At 40.5% G+C, this 22,205-nt stretch overlaps 1 protein-coding gene across 1 annotated transcript in view; it reads left to right on the forward strand.

Annotated features, from left to right (window-relative positions):
* LOC122802737 (periodic tryptophan protein 2 homolog) overlaps positions 1 to 22,205 on the forward strand; it is a 723,301-nt gene that overhangs the window by 191,014 nt on the left and 510,082 nt on the right. The gene's annotated exons all lie outside the window — the stretch shown is intronic.

A 22,205-nucleotide genomic window follows, 5' to 3' on the forward strand; every position in this document is an offset into this window, starting at 1 on the left:
TGCTGGTTAAGGTATAGTAAATCAGGTAATATTTTTTAGACTAAATTTATTGGTCCATAAAGTTTGACATAGAGGATTATGATTGGGTCTTTGATAGTGACTTGCATATTATGTGTTTGAAACATGGATGCCAAGAAATTCACCTTAAGAGTGAAGCTTGAGAAATGAATGTTGGTATCCATGTTGAGAACACATAATAAGCTACTGTCAGAGATCTGATCATGATAATTTATAGTGCTTGGAGATTTATCTGTTCCATGTACTACTGGTTAAACAGAAAAAATAAAATAAGTAAAACAAACAAAAAAAAACTAAAAGTGTAATGCTGGCCTTGAAAGCCAGTAAAGCAGCTGAGGAAGCACTTTATGTTTTATGTATTCCCTGTCTTTGGGAAACAGTTTGTCCCAAAAAAATACAGTTACCAGAAAGGCTCATCCAGACTCTGCTACACTTTGCTGTGAAGGAAAGGTTAGTTTGCTTTTATTTTTTGTATTTTGTATTAATTTATTTCCTTTCTATATTTTGAATATTGTGGTTTGTTTTCTTTACCTTGTGTTTTACTTGCATTCTGCTTTAACAGCATATTAAAACTTCAAAAGAGATCACAGCTCTCTCTCTTCTGAGTCGGGCAGAAATTAGAACTGATCAATTAAGGACTCCTTATAAGATAGAAGAGGTCACTTAAGGTTAGTCATTTGTTAACTGAGGGGGTGGAGCTAGGAACTAAACCTTCTATTTAAGGGGTAATATAAAACATTTCAGAGCTTTACCAGAAAGGCTCATCCAGACTCTGCTACACTTTGCTGTGAAGGAAAGGCTAGTTTGCTTTTATTTTTTGTATTTTGTATTGATTTATTGCCTTTCTATATTTTGAATACTGTGGTTTGTTTTCTTTACCTTGTGTTTTACTTGCATTCTGCTTTAACAGCACACTTTTCGGCCACCAAACCAGGACCGAAACACTAAGGAGGAGTGTCAATATTCACCAAGGATATTCACACCACCAGGCTAGTTGCCCAACACAATGCATCTGAAATTCTCCAGGTGCAACTAACACTGGGTAAGACTGCAATCCAAATTGTAGCTTGCTACAGATCCCCCACCATACCCCAAGATTCTCACTACACCTTTCTAAACATACTGGAAAATATTAAGATAGAACCAAACACCCTAATACTGGGTGATTTTAACTACCCTGCCATTAACTGGGAAAACTACTCTTGTACCAACACCTTTGCCCAACGGTTCTTGGAATTCATAAATTCCAACGCCCTGGATCAACTAATCCATAGTCCCACCAGGGGGTCCAGTATCCTAGACCTGGTCATTACCACCATGGGAAATCAATGCTCCACACCTATTGTCACCCCCTCGTTAGTCAGGTCTGACCATAAGCTAATCACCCTTAACATACACATCCCACCCCCACTCCCCAGTAAGGAAACCTCCATAAAAAACTTCTCCAAAGCTAACTTCATACTACTGAAGTCAGAAGTGACAAACTTCATGACACCCATGCAGACGGGAACTGAAAGTTCAACTGCAGAATCCTACACTAAGGCACTGTACGAGCACATCCACTCATGCATGAATCGTGCCATCCCAAATAGAACCAAGGTGCTCTCAGCCAATAAAAGGAAGCCAATCTGGTGGTCCCCTACCATAAACAAACTTTACAACAAAAGGAAGAAACTGTTGCAGAAAAGAGGAAAATCCCAGGATGCAAAAAACTCCTTACAAGCCTCAGTAAGAAACTGAGATCCCTCATAAAATCCTCCAAAGCTAGTTACGAAAATAAAATTGCCAAAGATTCCAAAGACAACCACAAGTCATTCTATAACTATGTCAAGAATCTAAATGGCAGTGCTCAGATCTGCTCTGAGCTAAAACAGAATGACATTAAATATACTGATCCCAAGGATATTGCCAGTATCCTGGCAGATCGATTCAGTGCCAACTTCACCCCCCTCTCACCCCCTAAATGGCCCATCTCAGTACCGGAAGATTGCCAAATTCTGGTAATAATGGCCGCACAGGTAAAAAACGCACTCTCCAAAGCTAAGAATACAGCATCCATGGGACCAAATGACATCCCAGGCTGTGTACTACATGAACTACAATATGAACTGGCACCTCACCTAAGTGTCATGTTTAATCGTAGCCTCACCTCAGGTTTCGTGCCCACTGAGTGGCGCACAGCTACAGTTATCCCACTCCACAAGGGGGGGGATCCACCTTGGATCCCAGAAACTACCATCCCATCAGTCTGACAAGCCTTATCTGCAAGGCCATGGAGCGTATTATCATGGAACTTATAAGCAAAGACATTGGCAACCTTGAAACACTGGACCCCACCCAGTTTGGGTTCGTGAAGGGCCGATCTTGTCTCCTGAACCTGATCGACTTCTTTGAATCAGTCACCAGTGCCATGGACAAGGGTAAGGTGGTCCACACAGCCTATCTAGATCTTGCCAAGGCCTTTGATACCATCCCCCACTCTGGAATCATAGATAAACTTACTAAACTGGGCATTAATCCCTACGTCACCCAATGGGTTGCTAACTGGCTTACTGATAGAACCCACACTGTAAAAGTAGCCGACTCCAAATCCAGCTCCAGACAAATGACAAGTAGAGTACCTCAGGGTTCAGTCCTGGGACCGCTCTTGTTTGGCATCTACTTCTCTGAAGTACAGGCCAACACTAAGGGACTCTGGCTAACAAAGTTCGCAGATGACTGCAAACTGGGAGCCATTACTGAATCCCCAAATGATGTGGATACTCTACAAAAGGGCCTTACAGAAACAGATGCTTGGTGCCAGAGCCATGGGCTCAAGCTCAATGCCAAGAAATGTATAGTTATCCCCTTTGGGAAAAAACATGTATCTGTGAATTACCATATAGGTGGCAGTACACTAAACACCGAAAGTGTGATAAGAGACTTAGGGACACAGGTGGACAGTGGTCTCACCTTCGATAACCACATCGCCACAACAGTCAGGAAATCCTTCTATGTGGCACACCTCATCACTAAAGGCTTTTCATCCAGGAAAAAGGAGGTCATTGTCCCACTGTACTCATCCCTCATTAGACCCATTATAAAATACAATGCCCCGTTTGGTATGTACCTCTCAAGACATCTGCAACAACTGGAAAGGCTGCAGAAATACCTCACTAAAAGAATCACAGGCCTAAAGCAGATGCCCTATGCTGACCGCCTTAAAAAACTCCAGCTATACTCTGTCGCATATCGTCTACTCAGAGGTGATCTCTGCTTAACATACAAGGCCACGTCAAACCCAGAGCTGTTGGACATGCTACACTTAAAGAAATCCCAATCCCTCAGAGCCACACACTCCAGAGATCTAAACCTTGTCATCACAATAAACAAAACATGCTGGAGGGATAGGTTCCTGACCCAGAGACTCCCCAGACTCTGGAATAGATTGCCCATACATGTCAAGCAGAGTGCCTCTCTGGCCCTCTTCAAAAGGAACCTTGACGATTGGATGGGAGAAAGGAAATTCACCCCAGGGATCATGTCAGTTGCCCTGCTAGACAGGGGTCCAGGGAAGTAAATAGTGTGGGAAGAAATAGCCAGGGAATTGTTATGGCTAGGTTTGTATAGGCCCTAGGCCTGATAGCCTAGTACCAACCTATGAACCTATTTAAAGGCTAAAATGCTGTAGACAGCAAGCAGAAATGGAATTGAATTGAAGTTAATTTGATCTGCTTCTGTTTATTGGCGGCACTGTCTGCTCTTGGGACTAGTTCCGGAAGTAGTCTTAATAGTGCATAGGAGGTGCTTAGCAGCTGTTAAACATACTTCTAAGCATTGTTAAGATCGTATCTTGCAGTAGACTAGCACTGAACCAGGTTGTCATTTAACTGATATTTGAGCATAATCCTCGTTGTTCATCAGCATTTGAATTTGCGCCTAGTTAGTCTTTAATCATTTTATATTCAACAGATATGTTTTCAGTCTGCTTTTATGTTATACTATCATTTCAGACATGTAGAATTATTTCCATTTCTGTCTTGTTTGGTTAATTTAACTGGAGTATAGAATGTAATGTTCAAAAATCTCTGTGTATGCATTCTGCATATCAAGGAGGAGGTAACAAGTTTTTTTTAGATTTTAACGTAACTAACAGTATTAGCTGTATTTGGTCTATGCTTTATATATATATATATATATATATATATATATATATATATATATATATATATATATATATAGGTTTACTTATGTATGTTCTCTTACTGAAGTCCAATTCTTCCATTACTTTCCCAATGGTTTCAACTTTTGGTTCCTTCTACACAGTTATAACCGGCCAACATTTGTTTTTCATTTTATCATTTCATCTTCCATTGGGCAAGTATTTACACAAGATGTAAATGTAAAAAGACAAATTTTTAATGAAGTAGGCTTATAAGTAATATTGTGTGTTTTTAAAAGTATTCTACATGTTCAATTTGAATATGTTGTATATTAATCCATTTCATTCTGTCTGTCCAGTCCAGCCATTGAGTCTTTGTGCTGCTTGTAGGATCCAAGCCAGCAAAGCTAGTGCTGCAGCCTTGAGCTCAACTTTTTCCCTCCCACAATGCACCTATCCCTGACCAAGCTTGCTTCTCTCGGATCTCGTTTCCCACCATCTTGTTCTGAAGTTACTGTGGTGATTGTTTTTGCTGGGTGATGTACTGTCATGAAGCTATTGAACTGCTGCTTTACAATTGGGCTTTTTAACCCTTACTATATTGTGTTTTTTGCAAATCCTTATATGCAGAATGCATTTAGGGCATAGGATCCTTTTAACTTGGTTGAATTCTGTCCTTTTTCTTTCATTTGGCAACAACAAATGGATTGCCAGTTTATTATGATATATTTTTGACTATTTTCAAGTGACCCTTATTTTGGAATGTTATTTCATATTGGAAATGTGGATTTCTGTTATCATAATGTGCTTGGGAGATAAGTTGCAAAATAAAAGTTAATTAATTTGTTGAAGGCATGTGCAGTGATGACTGTGACATGTTGACTTGCTGCACTTGAGACAAAAGGTGATGAGGTGTTCAGTGATGCCTGTAGGGGGCTCTGTAATCTGGGTGATGAGCTTGTTGTTGCTGACTGAGCAAAATGTAGATGAGCCTCCCTTTAGACTTTCCTTTCCAGAAGAATATGAAACCTTCATCTTCTTCTCCTAGCTGATCTTTCTCTGAATGTCTGTTCTGACACTGAGCAGCAATGTGAGTGTCACTTCTTGAAGTTTCTTGACACTGTTAATGTCTCTTCATTCAGATTGTTTTCTGTCCTGATTGCCCATAGGAGTACAAACATTTCATGTTGCAGAACTCATCTGTTTCCCTTCCAGAAAAAGTGAGACAGTTTAGGTTTACAGCAGATGTTCTTCGTGTTCACTGTTGCAGTCATTACATCTGGGTAATCTGCTTGCAGGTTGCCCTCAGTCGGCCTGATTAACAAAGTCTTGGGTCCTGCGTCGGTTGCTGTCCCTTCTTCCATGATGTCAGCTCGTCAGGGGTATAAAACATGCAACTGACGCCATTACATCAGTCTTTCTTGCCGTGCAATGCCCGAAGCAGAAGCATTTCGCAAGTGCCGGTTGGCCGACTCCTGAAATTGTCATTTTCGAGTTTCAGAAACGAAACTCTTCTGATGACCTGGTTTTGTCCATACCTACTTATGAGGATTCTGATGCAGAGGATTCTATTCCATCTGCTTCCCCTCCTGAGGATTTTTCTTTTGGGGAAACTTTACATACTTTAAGGGAGCATTTTCACTGAGAAAGACAGGAATTTTCTGATTCAAAAAAGAGGCTTAGGGATTTCCTTCTTCTACCTCAGCATAGGCCTTTGGCTGTACCTCCTGTACTAGACATTGTTGATGATGTTTTCTCGGAATCCAGTGTGGCCCCTGATTCCCTGCCTCCTGCTCCTAGTAAACCTGACAGGTACTACAGGGTTCCTGAGTCCCACAAGTTCCTTTTCAAAAATCCTGTTGCAGATCCAGAGACTAATTCTCAGGGGCCCAAGGGCATTAAGGCTTCTACTGCTAAAAATCCTACCCCTTCTAATAGAGACTGCAGGGCGCTGGATAGATGGGGTAAAAAGGTTTATACTTCTGCAACTTTGGCAATCAGAGCTTTAAATTGCCAATTTCATATGTTAAAATATCAGCAACATGTTATTGGACTGCTTAAACAGAAAATGATGTTGATTCCTGACTGTGTGGAAAATAAAGATTTACCAGGACTTAATGCATTCTGCTGAACAAGTTGGAAAACATACTTTGCAATGTGGTTTTGATTCTTTAGAAGCCTCTTGCAGGGCTGCTGTTACTGGGTCTGTGCTTAGAAGGTATGCTTGGCTTAAGGGGCAATCTTTGCCTGATCATGTTAAAGCTAAATTGTTGGATGCTCCTTTAAATCAGGGCTGCCTGTTTGGTAACAAGACTGAAGAAGTTCTTAAAAAGATGGAAGATAAAGCTAAATTTATGCAGACTGTTAAAGATTTTTTACAAGTGCAACTTCCTAGATTTAGTAGGCACTGGCCTACTAAGAATTGGTCATTTCCAGTCCCTTCTTATGCCAAACCTAGATGCAGCAAAAACCCCCAGGTTTCAGTCCCAGGGGACTCTCAGAACTAAGCAGTGGGGGGGGCCTCCACTTCCAAATCTGGAAATAACAAGACACCTCCCTATGGTAAACAGTCTCAGTGACTTCCTTTTAAAATTCCCAAGCACTTATTTTTTGACCGCCCCTTTGGGGGGAAAGATTGCACTTCATGCAAAGAACTTGGAACTCATAACCCAGGACAAATGGGTTTTAAATATAGTGTCCCAGGGATACAGATTTTATTTCCAAACATTGCCAACACCAAATGGGTGGCCAGACCTGCCCCCAAATCAGTGGGCAGAGGCTCAAAAACAAGTACTTTCCCTCTTAAGCATGAGGGCTATTCAACTGGTACCAGAAGAGGAAAAGGGACAAGGTTTCTACTCCAGACTTTTTCTGGTACCCAGAAAAGATGAATCATGGTGTCCAATCCTGGACCTGTCTACTCTAAACACCTTTCTGGAGATTCCAAAATTCAAGATGCTGACTCTTCACCAATTACTTCCTATGCTAGGCAAAGATGCCTGGTTGACAACACTAGATTTAAAAGAAGCATACCTGCACATCCCAATCAGGGAATCTTGCAGAAGATACCTACGCTTCAAAGCAGGCTACACGCATTATCAGTTCTCTGCACTGCCCTTTGGCTTATCTACTGTGCCCAGGGTATTCACAAAGTGCCTGGCTCCAGTTATTGCATTTTGCAGGCAAAGAAGTATTCAAATATACCCATACCTGGACGATTGTCTAATTCGGCAGAAAGCCAGGGCATACTTTTGAATCATATGGCGTTTGTAAAAAGGGTTCTAACTTGTCTGGGTACACTATAAATGAAAAGAAATCACAACTGGTACCCTGTCAACAAATTACATTCCTTGAAGCAAGCTTGAATACAACTTCCCAGATAGCTTACCTCACGCCAGAAAAGCAAATTCATTTGGTAACCTATTTCAAACAAGTGGCCACAAAAACCCTGCTATCTGCAAGACAAATACTGCAAGCCTTGGGATTCATGGCCTCCTGCATTCTTCTAATTCCATATGCAAGACTGCATAAGTGGAAACTACAGTGGTATCTAAAAAGCCTATGGAGTCAACATGCTCACACCCTGGAAACAATGATTCCTATCATACCTTGCCTACACCTAGAGTTCCTCTGGTGGGCAGAGGCCTGCCACCAAAACAAGGGACTACCATTCACACTACCCCCTGCCACCCAAACCCTAACAGATGTATCAGACTATGCATGGGGTGCTCACCTGGCAGGGAAGTGCATTCAGGGCAAATGGAACCCAAGTCAAATGCACCTACATATCAATCAAAAAGAAATGTTAGCTGTACAGAATGCTCTGATAGCCTTCAAGGACTACATTCTTCCAGGATAACTAATGGTAAAGACAGACAACACCATGGTTATGTGGTACATAAAAAAAACAGGGGGGTACACATTCCTACCCCCCCCCACAGACTAGCCATGGCATTGTGGAACACAGCCTTGAGCTACCAAGTGCACCTACAAGCTCAATTCCTGCCAGAAAAATTAATTACACTGGCAGACGGACTAAGCAGAAACCTCATGGACCCACACGAGTGGAAACTGGAACCAAGGAATTTCAACATGTTGACAAGCCAATGGGGGAGCCCAGACATAGATCTATTTGCCTCCCCCCAGAACTACCAGTTGGACAAGTTTTGCACAAGGACTCCCCACAAACAAGCCTGGAAAGTGGATGCTCTGTCCTTCAGCTGGAAAAACCTATCAGTCTACGCCTTCCCCAATCTGCCTCTGCTCTCCAAAGTTCTACTAAAGGTCAAACAGGACAAACCAAGGATGATCTTGATTGCTCCAGACTGGCAGCGCCAACACTGGTACCCTCTCTTGCGCAGTGTGTCGCAGTTATCTTCATGGCACCTGCCTTAGACCCCTTCCCTGCTGTCTCAGCAGGAGAACCAAATTCTTCACCCTCAGCTTCAAACATTGAACCTTGCAGCCTGGCTAATCACTTAAATTTACCCTTATCGTCCCTCAGCAAACCTGTGATGGATGTCATCTTAGAGGCAAGGAGACCTAGTACTAGAAAATCTTATGCTGAAAAATGGAAAAGATTCTGTGCCTGGAACCAATCTCAAGGGATGAGCACAGCAGCGCCCAATTTACCTCAGATTTTGCAATACTGAACTGAGATGCTTCACAAGGGGCTGTCTTTTTCCTGTATTAAAATCCACGTCTCAGCCATTTTAGCTCATTATAACACAGAACCTCCCCTCTTCTCTCATCCTCTGCTCAAGCAGTTCCTCAGAGGGGCCAAAAACTTGAGACCACCTAGGAGAGCTCCGACCCCTGCCTGGGACCTTAACTTTGTATTGGAGAAACTTACTCTACCTCCTTTCAAGCCAGCTGCTACTGCAGACTTAAAATTTCTTGGAAAACAGCTTTCCTTTTGGCAAGCAATTCAGCTAGAAGGATATCTGAGTTACAGGCCCTTATGGCAGTGGAGCCTTTCATCATCTTTCATGCGGACAGGGTGTCACTCAGGGCCAATCCATCCTTCATGCCCAAAGTGGTATCCAGTGTGACTCTTAATCAGTCCATTCATTTGCCAACCTTCTTTCTTAATCCACAGAACAAAGGGGAATGGATTCTGCATTCCTTGGATGTGTACAGACAGCTTAGATTCTACTTGGACAGGACTAAACCTCGAAGAAAATCTGAACAACTGCTGGTAGCATTTGCTGCAGGGGCAGAGGGGAAAGCTATTTCAAAACACACCATTTCTAAATGGATAAGCCATTGCATTCCTTTCTGCTATAAGCACCATGGAAAACCTATCCCCCAGGGGATCAGATCTCACTCCACTAGGGCTGCATCAACTTCTGAAGCCTTCCTCAGAAGTTTTCCTACCAGGGACATCCTAGAAGCTGCTACCTGGAGGTCTGTACATACTTTCACCAAGCATTATCATTTGCCAATTTTCTTTAAATCCAGTGCTGGCTTTGCAACTGGTGTCTTGCAGGGCCTTATAGCTGGCCCTAATGCTATATAAACTCCTCCTCCCAATCATAGCTTTGGGAATCTACCCAAATGTAATGACCAACAGTGAAACACGAAGAACAACACTTACCATAAATGTAGATGTTCAAGTGTATTCACTGTTGCAGTCCTGGTTACACTCCCTCCAGCCCCTAATTGCTTCTGGCTATACCTCTGCTTTCCTTTACTATGCTTAAAAGCCTTTTTGGTGTATTTGCTTTTTGTTGGAGGTATACCTTTATGTTTTTATGTTTATTTGCTCCCCATTAGAGGGGCACCTGACATCTGAGGCAAGAAAAACTGATGTAATGGCATCGGCTGCATGTTTTATACCCCTGACGACCTGACGTCATGGAAGAAGGGACAGCAACCGACGCAGGACCCAAGACTTTGTTAATCAGACCGACTGAGGGCAACCTACAAGCAGATTACCCAAATGTAATGACTGCAACAGTGAATACACTCGAACATCTACATTTATGGTAAGTGTACACAATTGTACTTTTTGGTGTATGGTAAACTGAGGAGATTCTAAAATGGACTGCTGAACTATAGTGTTAGATACTGTTGTTGATCTTCCAGAAATAACTACACCCACTTACTGCGGGGGCCAACACACTATAGATGCCATGCATTGTACCACAGTCTCTGTCCTGTGTGAGATGACATCAAACTAATGATGCTCTTGGGCAGATTCATTGTTGCAGATTTCTTCTTGGGTTGCTCCTTTTCATTTTACCTTTACCCTACAACTGAAGAGGGTAAAGTCACAGTGATGGTAATGCTTTCAATTGTAAATACCCACATGGATTATTTTCCTTTTAACATTGAGAAGACAGTAAACCAGTAATAATCATTCAGGCCTGACAAGCTGGAAGTCGGGAGTCAAGTGAAAATGAAGGCCCATATCAACTAGAAATCTAAGTCTTCTTGTAGCTTTTTTGTGCCTTCAAAGTTATTAGTAATCCTCTAAGATTTTCTGCATGATTCTTCACTAAATTCTTTAGACGTTCTGCCTCTTTTTCTTGACATATCAGGCCTTTTCACAGGGGGTGGGGTGAATATAATAGCTCATATGACACTTCCAGCAGGATCAATGGAACACACAAGTCTCTTCATCGTGACAAGGACCATACCTGAAAGAGATTATTACAGTGAGATGGCTTCCAGAATAACTTTTCATCAGTGTCAGACATGTAGTATTTCATATGGATGAAGAAGCAAATAATTATTTGACAGTACTGTTTTAAGATTTTTCACTTGTAAACCTCAGAATGTTTGAAATGTAATGGCAATGAGCCAGAGATGCCAAGTCTGGTTTGAATTAATTTAAACTGCCCCTTGTAAGATCTTACTCCTCTGTCAAGTTGTAATTGTGACGCAGCAAAATATAAACAACAGACAATGGAATTATGTGCAAGCTTACATTCTTGATCAGAGGAGTATGAAGATTCAAAACAAAGTCTGTGTTGCTTAGAATGAATGCAATGGTCTAAATTAGGATTCACACACACACACACACACACACACACACACACACACACACACACACACTGACAAACTGCATTCACTATGCACACCTACAGCTAATTTAGGTCTCCATACCTCCTCTTGGTGTGTTTGAGATGTTAGAAGAAATTGGATTACCCCATAAATACCCAGTCTGACAAAAGTTGAATAGGTATATTTTGGGCAGTAGCCTCCCCAGCAAGGAACCACAGTGAATAATCAATTGCAGGTTAAAGTAATGTTTTCTTTCTTTAGTTCATCTCACTTATTCAGTTTGTGTAGCTGAAACAAAAATAGTGATGTAGGACTATTTAGATTATGGTGTGTGACATAAATCTAAGGAGTCCATAATTTCCAATTTCCAGAAATTCTTACGGTTGTAACAACATGGTGCAGAGCAAGTGGAAAAAGGCATGTCATGGGGGATAGTGAAAACCTGTAGCTAAAAAAACAGGATCACAACAGGACTGCAGTCTTCAACAGGCTGTTTTATGGTAGAATGTGTTGGTCACCTAAAGGGGTAAATAAGGGACATATTACTGCATAAAGAATCAAGAGTATGACTTTTCCTCATTTCTGTCAGTGTTGATCCTTACAAATGATATTGACAGGAAAAGAAAATTTAAGTAGCACTGCTGGCTTATTACTATAATTTATTAAGATGAGATGCTGGAATAAACAACACTGGAAATAATGTTCAGTGATCAAGTTTCCTGTAACACGAACCAGACAGATCTGCTGCTGTGTGCTGTTGGTACAGCTGAGCGAGCAGGTGAGGCTAAAATGGCAAGGAGTGTGATGCCTTTTTTTAACAGAAGGGAGTGAAGGCGAAGCCTCCACCAGCAACATCACTCCAGCACTCCTCACTGTGATAACTGCCTCATTTCTTTACTTTGCAGCTGATTTTTTTTTCTTATTCCCTCCACCCCACTTCTGTCCCTCCACTTGGCTGAGTGCTCATCCCTGCCCACTTCCCTCCTGCCATGATGGCTACTTTAAGGCAACCTCTAGTAATTGCCTCTCACCATCACGCGTCACTGGTGTCTGCCCATGTCATTCCATCTTGACTTCCTTCTCCTTGTCTTATCTTTTGTAGATTGCTTCACCCACTGTCTCCGTTATTATGTGCTTCCTCAAATGTTTTACTACTTTAAGAACATTTGTCCATTGCCTCCTTTACCTTTTTTTTTTCATCTCCTATCTTTTCCCATCCTGTCTTTTGGCTTCCTCATATCCAGTCCTGCTCTGTGCTTTTTCACCTGACTAGCCATGACACTTGTTTCTGTAGTACTCATAATTCCTTGTAAAGTATTCTTATTCCCTGCAGACCCAGTATCTTCTACCACACTCAAAGGACCCTTAGCAATTCCAAAGTTCATTTAAGCATCTCATTGTCTTCTATCCCCATACTTCATAGGTTTGTAGGTGATTACATGGCTAACAACCCCAGCGGCTTTAAGCCTAGCTATGCTTCCCTAAGGAATCTGACAGGTTCTGGCACCATATTATTACTTTAGGGTGTATGTAGGCTTGGGAATGGGTGGTCCAGCATTTATTGGTTGCTTCTGTGTACTAAAGACATATGTGACAGACCAGGGGTTAATTTCCAGTTCCCCATACACTGGGCCAATATGTGCTTGAATTGGTTTAGGGAAGAATTCTGCTTCATGTGGATGGGATCCCTGTTCCAGAAAGGGATGGTCTCTGAGGCATATACCAGTTCCTCTAATATGTCCCGTTTATGTTGCAGATGAGGTTTAGGTCCCTAGCTCAGGAAATTCTGATGCTGTTTGTTGTGAGAATGTGCATCATGTCCATCAAAGTGGGATCAGAGGATGCTTTGTAGGCCAGGCATAGATCGCCTCTTAGCATTCAGTATAAAACGGTGTATAGAATAGGGCTTTGCGATTGTCCACTTAGGTCATGTTGTTTAGACTATGTATTCTCTTTGTGAAGAATCTCTGGGTGCTCCAGTTGTTATATGCATATGCCTGGTCACATATATACCAAAGAAGACATTGTACTCCCATGATTTTTCTGAAAAGGGCAGAATACAGAGGAATAATGACATTCTTGGACTTAGATGCCATACTCTTGTTTATAAGTTGCACATTGTAGAGTTATTTCCTTACTACAGCAGACGCATGATGGCCAAAGGCCAGGCTACTGACTACGTGTGTTCCCAGATTTCTAGCTATTTCTTTCATCTTTTTTTTTTTGCAGTTTTGATTCACTTTCCTTACTCTGTCTTGCTTAGCTTTTCTCACTCAAGTGTTAGCCATGAGCAAATTAGCATGTATAAGTAAAAAGCTAATAGGTACTTGAGAAGTGGGCAGCCAGTTAACATTTACTATTCTTTTGTCATATCGTGCCCAAGAACATTGAGAACATGTGCACCAGTAGCTCTGTATTCTAAAGGAGTTGCCCTGCATATACATCTTTGTAAATTCACATCTAGTTAAGTAGCAGACTAGCAGTTAAAAAGTACTTCTTTCAGATGTTGTCTAGGTGCATCATGTGGACAGACAAGGGCTGGCTTAATTGTTTGGGGTGGATATGCTGTTTTATGAAATATGTCACTTTCTACAGAATTACACTCAGTTGTGGAACTCACAGTCCTAAGGGAAGATTGGACAAGAGGGACACTGTAGTGCATTATGGTAACTGGGAGGAGCTTGAGACTATGATCCAAAATCTAGAAACTGTGGCTGAGTGATATCCAAGAACCTTCAGTGAGGAAGAATGAAAACGCAGATGGAATGTTAGGCCTTGTGTTCCTGTATGTCCTTGCAATAGACCACCTGAATGTACCCTGCTGGACGTCTAAGAAAAATAGTCCTAAATTAAGAAGTAACCTACCAGCTCCAAGAGAGACCTTACCTTGATAAGAGACAGTGAAATATGTGTTGTTATAGCTTCTAGAAAAATTCTAATAATAATAATTTTTTATAGATACTGCTAGGTAAGGGAAGCTTCCCAGTCAGGTTAGCCAGCAGCCACCCCCCCCCATTTAGCTTTCTAAATGACCCTTACTTCCAGCTTATACACTCCTTATCTCTAACTAGTTTATCTCCCTCCTCTCCCTATGCCTGAAATTCCCTTTAGTTGACCCGTTTGCTGCAAAAAAGTGACTGGCCACTAGGGGACGCCTTCATTCAAGCTTCCTGTATGCTTAATTTCTTCACCTATTCTTAACCATACCTCCCTAGCTCTATTCTCAGTGTTCTTCTGACTTACTGTTTTACCTTCTCTCCTTTGTCCTAAGCTATCTTTCATCACATTCTAAACCTCTAACATCCCAAGTCTAGTCTTGCTAGCCTCTCAACTTTCTTCCACATTCTCTTACCTTCAGACTTACCTGCAGAATTTCACACTTCACTGAATGTCATCTTCGACAGTCTACTCTCTTGTCTCTACCTGCTCCGTTCGCCCTGCGGGCTCACTTCGCTCCCCTACCCTGCCCCCAATTCCCACCCGCCCCCAGTACTCCGACATTTATTCCTCCAAAAGCCACACCCCCATTACATCTACTCCAATCAAGCAGATCACACCATTACCATTCCCAACCCCCATTATCTTAACACACCCACTGTTACTTAACCACTCATCCCTCCTTGTTACATCACCCCACCTACTTACATATCTGGTAACCTGCTTTCAAAACTCTACCTCTCATTCTTCTCCCACTTCTCAAACAAATACAATGTCTACGTCAGCCATCCCATATCATTTACAACTATTAATCCTGGTCTCACTCTTACCTCCTCTAACCACCGCCTATCTCTTAACCTCCTATGAACAACCTCTATACTCTACCCTTCCCCTCCAAACACACTCCAACACCACTATTAGCTATCTCTCCAACCTTTCTAAACTTCATATCCAAACCCAGCTACCTACTAGCCAAATATCACCGACTAGCACACATTAAGTATACCAACCTAAATAATAGAAAACTCTTTGACTATTATTGTAAGCCCCTCCACCCTAAACACATAACACTCCTCCACTCCTTGCTAGATGGAGACATTCATCCTAACCCTGGCCCAAACCATACCCTTACCACTGCAAACAGCAAGCCAAGTATAACTAGTACCCTAGGACCTACCAAACCCTCTAGCTCACTCTCGATAGGCCATCTCAATATATGCAGCATTTGCAATAAAATTTCTCAACTTCACGCCCTCCTAGATGTCCACCTATTTGACATCCTATTTTTATCAGAAACTTGGCTAAAACCAGTTGTTAAGGACATTGAAGTCACCCCCACCTGGTTACAATATCATTAGATTAGACCGCACAGCCAAAAAGGGAGGAGGGATAGAAATCCTCTGTAAAACAGAGCTACAAGTTAGCGCTGTAAATTTTAGTCCATCTTTAGACAATAATGCTGAAATACTTATTTCAAAATTTTAGGTAATCTGCTAATGCTTTTAATTCTTTCTTCACAAACGCCATCCAAACTCTAGCTAGCCATCTATCTCTTGATACTTCTAAGCTGCCTACATCTACTACAAACCCACCTCCATCATTTCATTTACAACCAGTGGCTACTTCCTTTATTTGCTCCCTTCTCCAAAAATTAAGACCTACCACCCCCTCAGCTGACCAACTCCCAGCAGAATTCCTGCAAAAAGGAGCTAAAGCCATTGCCTATCCCATCTCCATTCTCATCAATAGAACCATAAGTGAAGGAACTATCCCATCTATCTGGAAAATTTCTCATATCATCCCACTACATAAAGGGGGGAACTCCAATGACTTCTCTAACTTTCGTCCTATAGCTCTGCTATCTCCTCTTGCAAAAATAATGGAAAAGTGCATCCATAAATAACTACTTAACCACCTTCTCCATAACAACTTACTTGCCAACTGTCAACATGGATTTAGACCTTTCCACAGTACCACCACCGCCCTGCTATCCTTCACAGACTGTATCAAGAAAAATCATAACAGAAATATTCTTTCCTCTGCAGTCTTCGTCGATTTATCTAAAGCTTTTGACATGATCAATCACCAACTCCTTTTACACATACTGAAATCCTTTCACTCGATCCTCTAGCCATGAATTGGTTCAAATCTTACCTAGAAAACCGGCAACAGGCAGTACTCTGGCAAAATAAACTATCTAATCACCTTCTCATTTCCCTTGCCGTTCCACAGGGCTCCATATTAGGCCCACTTCTATTTTCCATTTATATTGATGACCTTCAATCAGCTATTCCACACACTAACTGCATTCAGTATGCAGATGACTCTACTATAATCTGTTCAGCCACTTCTCAAACTGAACTTCAGTCTCTTACCCAAAAAGCTTTCAGTACTGTAGAACAGTGGTTCTCAAACCACTGTCTCCTCCTAAACCCCCAAAAAACTAAACTGTTACTCTTCACACCAACCTGAAAGTCCACCCCTATACATTTCATACTCACATCTAATAATGGTACACCTATTTCTCCTGACCTGACCACTAAACTCTTAGGAATAACAATAGACAACAACCTCAACTTTGATACTCATATTAACAGCACAATAAAAACAGTTAGCAAAAAACTTGGATCCCTTTACAGAATCAAACCCTTTCTTTCACCAGAAGCTAGGACCGCCATAGCCAGAACTCGCTTAATCTCCACTCTACTCTATATACACTAATCTTTCTAAAAACAACCTCAACAAACTGGCAACATCCTATAATAATATTGCTAGATTTGCTACAGGCTCTCCTTTCAGAACTCATCACTGTCTTAACCTAAAACAACTTGACTGGCTAGAATTTCTTAACCTGCTTCAATTTCACCAGCTTGCTGTAACCCACAAGATCCTGTATCAACCCACCAACACTCCAATATGTTCTAGCCTCATTACACCTTACAATAACTTTAAGAACCTACGCTCCTCAAACAAACTGCTGATCAATATTTCCAAATCCAACAACTCTGCAGGTGACTCCCTATTCTCCAACCCAGATGGAAAACTATGGAATCAACTACCCACTGATCTCACAACTCTGACTTCTCTCTCACTCTTTAAAAGGAATCTAAAACTATTTCTCAATACACACTGGCTATGCTTCTGTACTAACCCTGACTAACTTTTTCGTTTACACTAATCACCACTCTACATCTCTTTAATATTACCTTTAAAGATGTTATTGAAAATAAGAATTATGTATATTGTACCCTCTCTTATACAGTTCCCATGCTATGCTCACTATGAGTATGGTAATTTGTACAAAAAAAAACAAAACACTACTGATTTTATGAAACAATAGCTGTTTTGTTTAGTTTGATCTGTTTTGACTTTTATATTAATTCTGTATGTTTCTTGGAGCATTTCTCCCCGGGCCTCTACTGAAAATGGACATGTATCTAGCTAGACTAGCCTGGTCAACAAATGTAAAATAAAATAAATAAAAAAAATGTCAGCTAGACATCCAAAAGGAAGGCTATTAGGCCATTTCAACTTAAACCTCACATCAGAAGAATTGAAACTAAAAAAACAGAGAGAGACTGAAATAAGTAAGTATGGAAGGAAAAATATGCAGCCTCAAAATATATAAATATTTAGTGAGGTCACTTCTTACCTTTAGCAGTCACTTCAGAATTTGAAGAAAAAGGAGCATGCCAATTGTGTAATGTGAACAAAGGTAAAGCTTACTTCTGCTCTAGCAATCAGAGTTCAGGTGGTAAATCAAGGTGTGCCAAAGGAGATAGCTAGGGTGGGGGAATAAGAGTGAGCAGCCAATCGGGCTAGCTTACCCACATCAGGGAGAAGGATGTGGCTTGCACCACTATATTTGCTGACATATAGTGTAGGCCATGTGGCAGAACAGGGGATAGGGGTTGGAATCAGTTGAGAGCAAATGCTTCTGCCTTACAGATTGTACTGTTGTGCACTGGTAACTGGCATGTGTTTGTGTGACTCCATATCTGTGTCTTTGTGGAAGTATGCCCACCGCTGGACCCAGTACTGCAATCGCTACCTTGGAGTTGCACTCATCAGCTGTCATGATTAGGGAGTGTGGAGCAATACAGTCTTAACAGCTCACTAGGAAGATGATTTTCAGGTGGCTGTCTTTGTGAGCATATGCCATGTAGGATGGGAAAAAAAGTCTGTTAATTGCCAGGGTGAAGAATTGAATTGTTCATTGTTGGAGGAGGACAGAAGAGGAAATATGGAAGAATAAAGGTGTAAATGAGTGAACATTTGTATAATAGATTTGCATAAAATGTTACACAGTAAATGTGAATCAAAATTTAAGTATGCATAGTCTACAGATCTTTTTTATTCTTTTTGCCCCCTCACCACAAGACCTTGCCCAGTAGCTCCACAGCTGACAACCAGTTGGCCCATTCTTTCCAGACCATGGGAAGCTGGGCAGTCCTGGGCTGGGCGACAACTTACTGCCCATTAGTTCCTGCCTGAAAGTTGCAGTCATCTCTTTGCTGCTGGTCAGAGATGGGTGGTAGGAACCAGGCCAGCTTGCTGGTACTGGTGTGGGGGGGGGGTGGATGACCTACTTTTTCTTCACTGTGAGTACCCCCTTCCCTGGTGCATATGCTCAGCATGCTATTGCATTCCACCAAGGGGAATCATGCCTCCATACACTGGATTGTCTTTGGCTTACTGGTGCTGTGTACATTGATTGAGCAGGCTGTCCTGGTTTAGTCTTTACTGGGGTAATGTCTTGCACTCCATTTAGTAGTCACCCTGTGTGGCACATCAAGTCTCCTCCATTCTCTTCAGATGGCGAGTCAGCAATAGCCGCTTACTTTCGTCCTCTCTAACCAGCTCCTGTAGCACAGTCTACAAATCTGTACATTTATCTGGTGTGCAAGATAACCAGAGTTTGGTTTGCAGGCCAAAAACTTTAAATGATTATAAATGTACCATTTAGATTGACAGTTTAACATTAAAAAAATTAAAAGCTTTTAATCTGTAATTGATTTATTGAAGTAAAAATAAAAAAAAAAACTAAAATTAGTAAGAATATATTTTCAAATTCTGCACATTAATGGTGTCAAGGTTTAGAACATTTTTTGCTGTTCTGATTCATTAAATTTGCAGTCTGAAAATCTCAGTCATTTTACAATGAACTAGTTTGCAATGTAATTAACATACAAATTGCAAACTGACACTAAATTAATTCATCTAAACAATAAACTGACAAGTTCTTAAATAATTCAAAAAGTCAGGAAACGTAACTTAATAAAAGCTATATATATATATATATATATATATATATATATATATATATATATTTATATATATATATATATATATATATATATATATATATTTTATATATATATATATATATATATATATATATATTTTATATATATATATATATATATATATATCGTCTACTTTACATGGTCGACTTTTCAGAAAGTTGACTTTCATATGGCCGAGACCATATGATCGACTTCCGGAAAGCCGACCATGTAAAATAAACACAACAAACACTTACCTTTAACTGTTAACAGGGGGGCTATGCCCCCTGCACCTGACTGTGGGTGGCTCCACCCCCCCACACCTTAAATATACCAACTCTGAGATCACACTACAGTGCAGAAGAGGACAATTTTCCCATTCCGCACTGTACAGAGATAGTGATTCCCCATGGTCGGCTTTTCAAAAGTCTATCATGTGGTCTCAGCCATATGAAAGTCGACTGTGAAAAGTCGACCATGTGAAGGGGACCCATATATATATATATATATATATATATATATATATATATATATATATATATATAGTCTACTTTACATGGTCGACTTTTCAGAAAGTCGACTTTCATATGGCCGAGACCATATGATCGACTTCCGGAAAGCCGACCATGTAAAATAAACACAACAAACACTTACCTTTAACTGTTAACAGGGGGGCTATGCCCCCCTGCACCTGACTGTGGGTGGCTCCACCCCCCCACACCTTAAATATACCAACTCTGAGATCGCACTACAGTGCAGAAGAGGACAATTTTCCCATTCTGCACTGTACAGAGATAGTGATTCCCCATGGTTGGCTTTTCAAAAGTCTATCATGTGGTCTCAGCCATATGAAAGTCGACCATGTGAAGGGGACCCATAAATATATATATATATATATATATATATATATATATATATATATATATATATATATATATATATATATATATATATATATATATACAGTGGATATAAAACGTTTACACACCCCTGTTAAAATGCCAGGTTTTTGTGATATAAAAATGAGACCACACTAAATCATTTAAAAACTTTTCCCACCTTTAATGTGACCTATAACCTGTACAATTCAATTGAAAAACAAATCTGTTTATATCCACTGTATATGCCTATATATATATATATATATATATATATGTGTGTGTGTGTGTGTGTGTGTGTATATATTTATTAAACACAATAGCAAAGTTATCTCAGTTGAACCTGTAGCATAGCATTCTCAGACCTCCTTTCCTTTAACCTTCCGGAATGGAAGACTTTACTTTAAAGGAAAATCTTCCAGACCTTTTCCACAGCTGTTGCTCTCACCCTTGTCGACCAGCTGCCACTTTTTCTCACCGATAACCTGTGACCTGCCCATGCTTTTTATTTGTTTTATGACCAAAATACATTGCCACTTCACATTTTTGTAAATTAAATTGGGAGCATGTCTAAGAAGTTCACATTTAGTAAATATTAAAGTTTAGTTATTGCCTCCAAGTGTAGTGAGGATTCTGGGAAGACTGTGCTGTAAGGCTGAATCTTTTTACTTTTTAGGTTTGCATTAAACATTGAGGATTATGACTGGATCTCTGATCACCACCAGCTTGTGTGTATGAGGTGTGAATGCCAAGAAATAAGATGGCCACCCCCTCGCAATGGTGTTGCATGTAATGCATTTGTCAGACATATAAAAGGTTTTCTATCGATAGAACAGAACATACGTTACAACAAAGAATTTATGAGAAATTTATAAGCAGATTTACAGCATGTAGATGTGCCAGTTCTGCAAACATCTTGTATAAACCTTCAACTGTTTATAAGAATTCCAAAACTGTTTTGTTTTGTGTAGTAGAGAAGGCCATGCCTGCTATGAAGGGTGACAACTGGGAAAAACTCTCTTGAATATAGAAAAAGCTTTGAAGTTTTAAGTTGGGTGCCCCCCCCCCCCAAAGTCTGAAATGATATCTACAATTAGTGTACTGAAGCAAAAGCGAGATTATAATGTTTTGTTAGGTGTGCATTTTAGCATGCATTTGCTTTTTTAAAAAGGATTTAATGTCCAGTGGACCAACAGTTATATAATTTCATGTTTTTGTGATTTTTAAAGTGAGTCCTGGGAAGGTGCAGTTTTTTTTTTTTGATGAAGTCCTACTAGTTAATGTAAAAAAAGAGGTAAAACTAAGTTAAGCTTGCAATTTCCTGTATTTTGATGTTTTTTGGTGTCCCTTTTGTATTGCCGTAAAAATCTGTCATTTTCACATTGCTCAGTCATTCTATCACCTTTATTGTTTCCATACTTTCTTTGAATTACTTGGCTTTTTACATTCCTTTCAAGGTCTTTGCTAGGTATCATTTCATAATGTATGTGATCTTGGCAGAACTTTTATACCCATTCTTTTTAACAAGTCCCACCTCTACAGAGATAGACCAAACACCACCATCCTACAGTCAGAGGAGGGTCACTTGACAAGTCTGTCTTTCTATACCCTAGTAGTTTTTTCCTGTATTTTTATAACTGGATGATATTTCAAAAATATGTCTTGTATCCTTGAGCATACATTTTAGCCTGACCTGTTTTTATTACAGGTCCTCCTCAGGTCTAGGCAGGGGTTCTCAGTTTCCTGCATTTTGTGGATTTAATTGTCTCAATTGCTACCTTTGGTGTATAATTGCTTTGACTTGCTATTTTTGAATTGTGTAAAAATTACCTTGAAGAATACTGAATGATTACATCTAGAACTGCTGTAAAATGAGATACAGAGGCACATGTCATTCAGATGGCATGGTGTCCTTCCTTCTAACTCTTTGGCTGGAGT

Source organism: Protopterus annectens, chromosome 5.part0 (assembly GCF_019279795.1).
Source record: "Protopterus annectens isolate FY-2018-M chromosome 5.part0, PAN1.0, whole genome shotgun sequence".
In the NCBI taxonomy this organism is placed as follows: Eukaryota; Metazoa; Chordata; order Ceratodontiformes; family Protopteridae; genus Protopterus; species Protopterus annectens.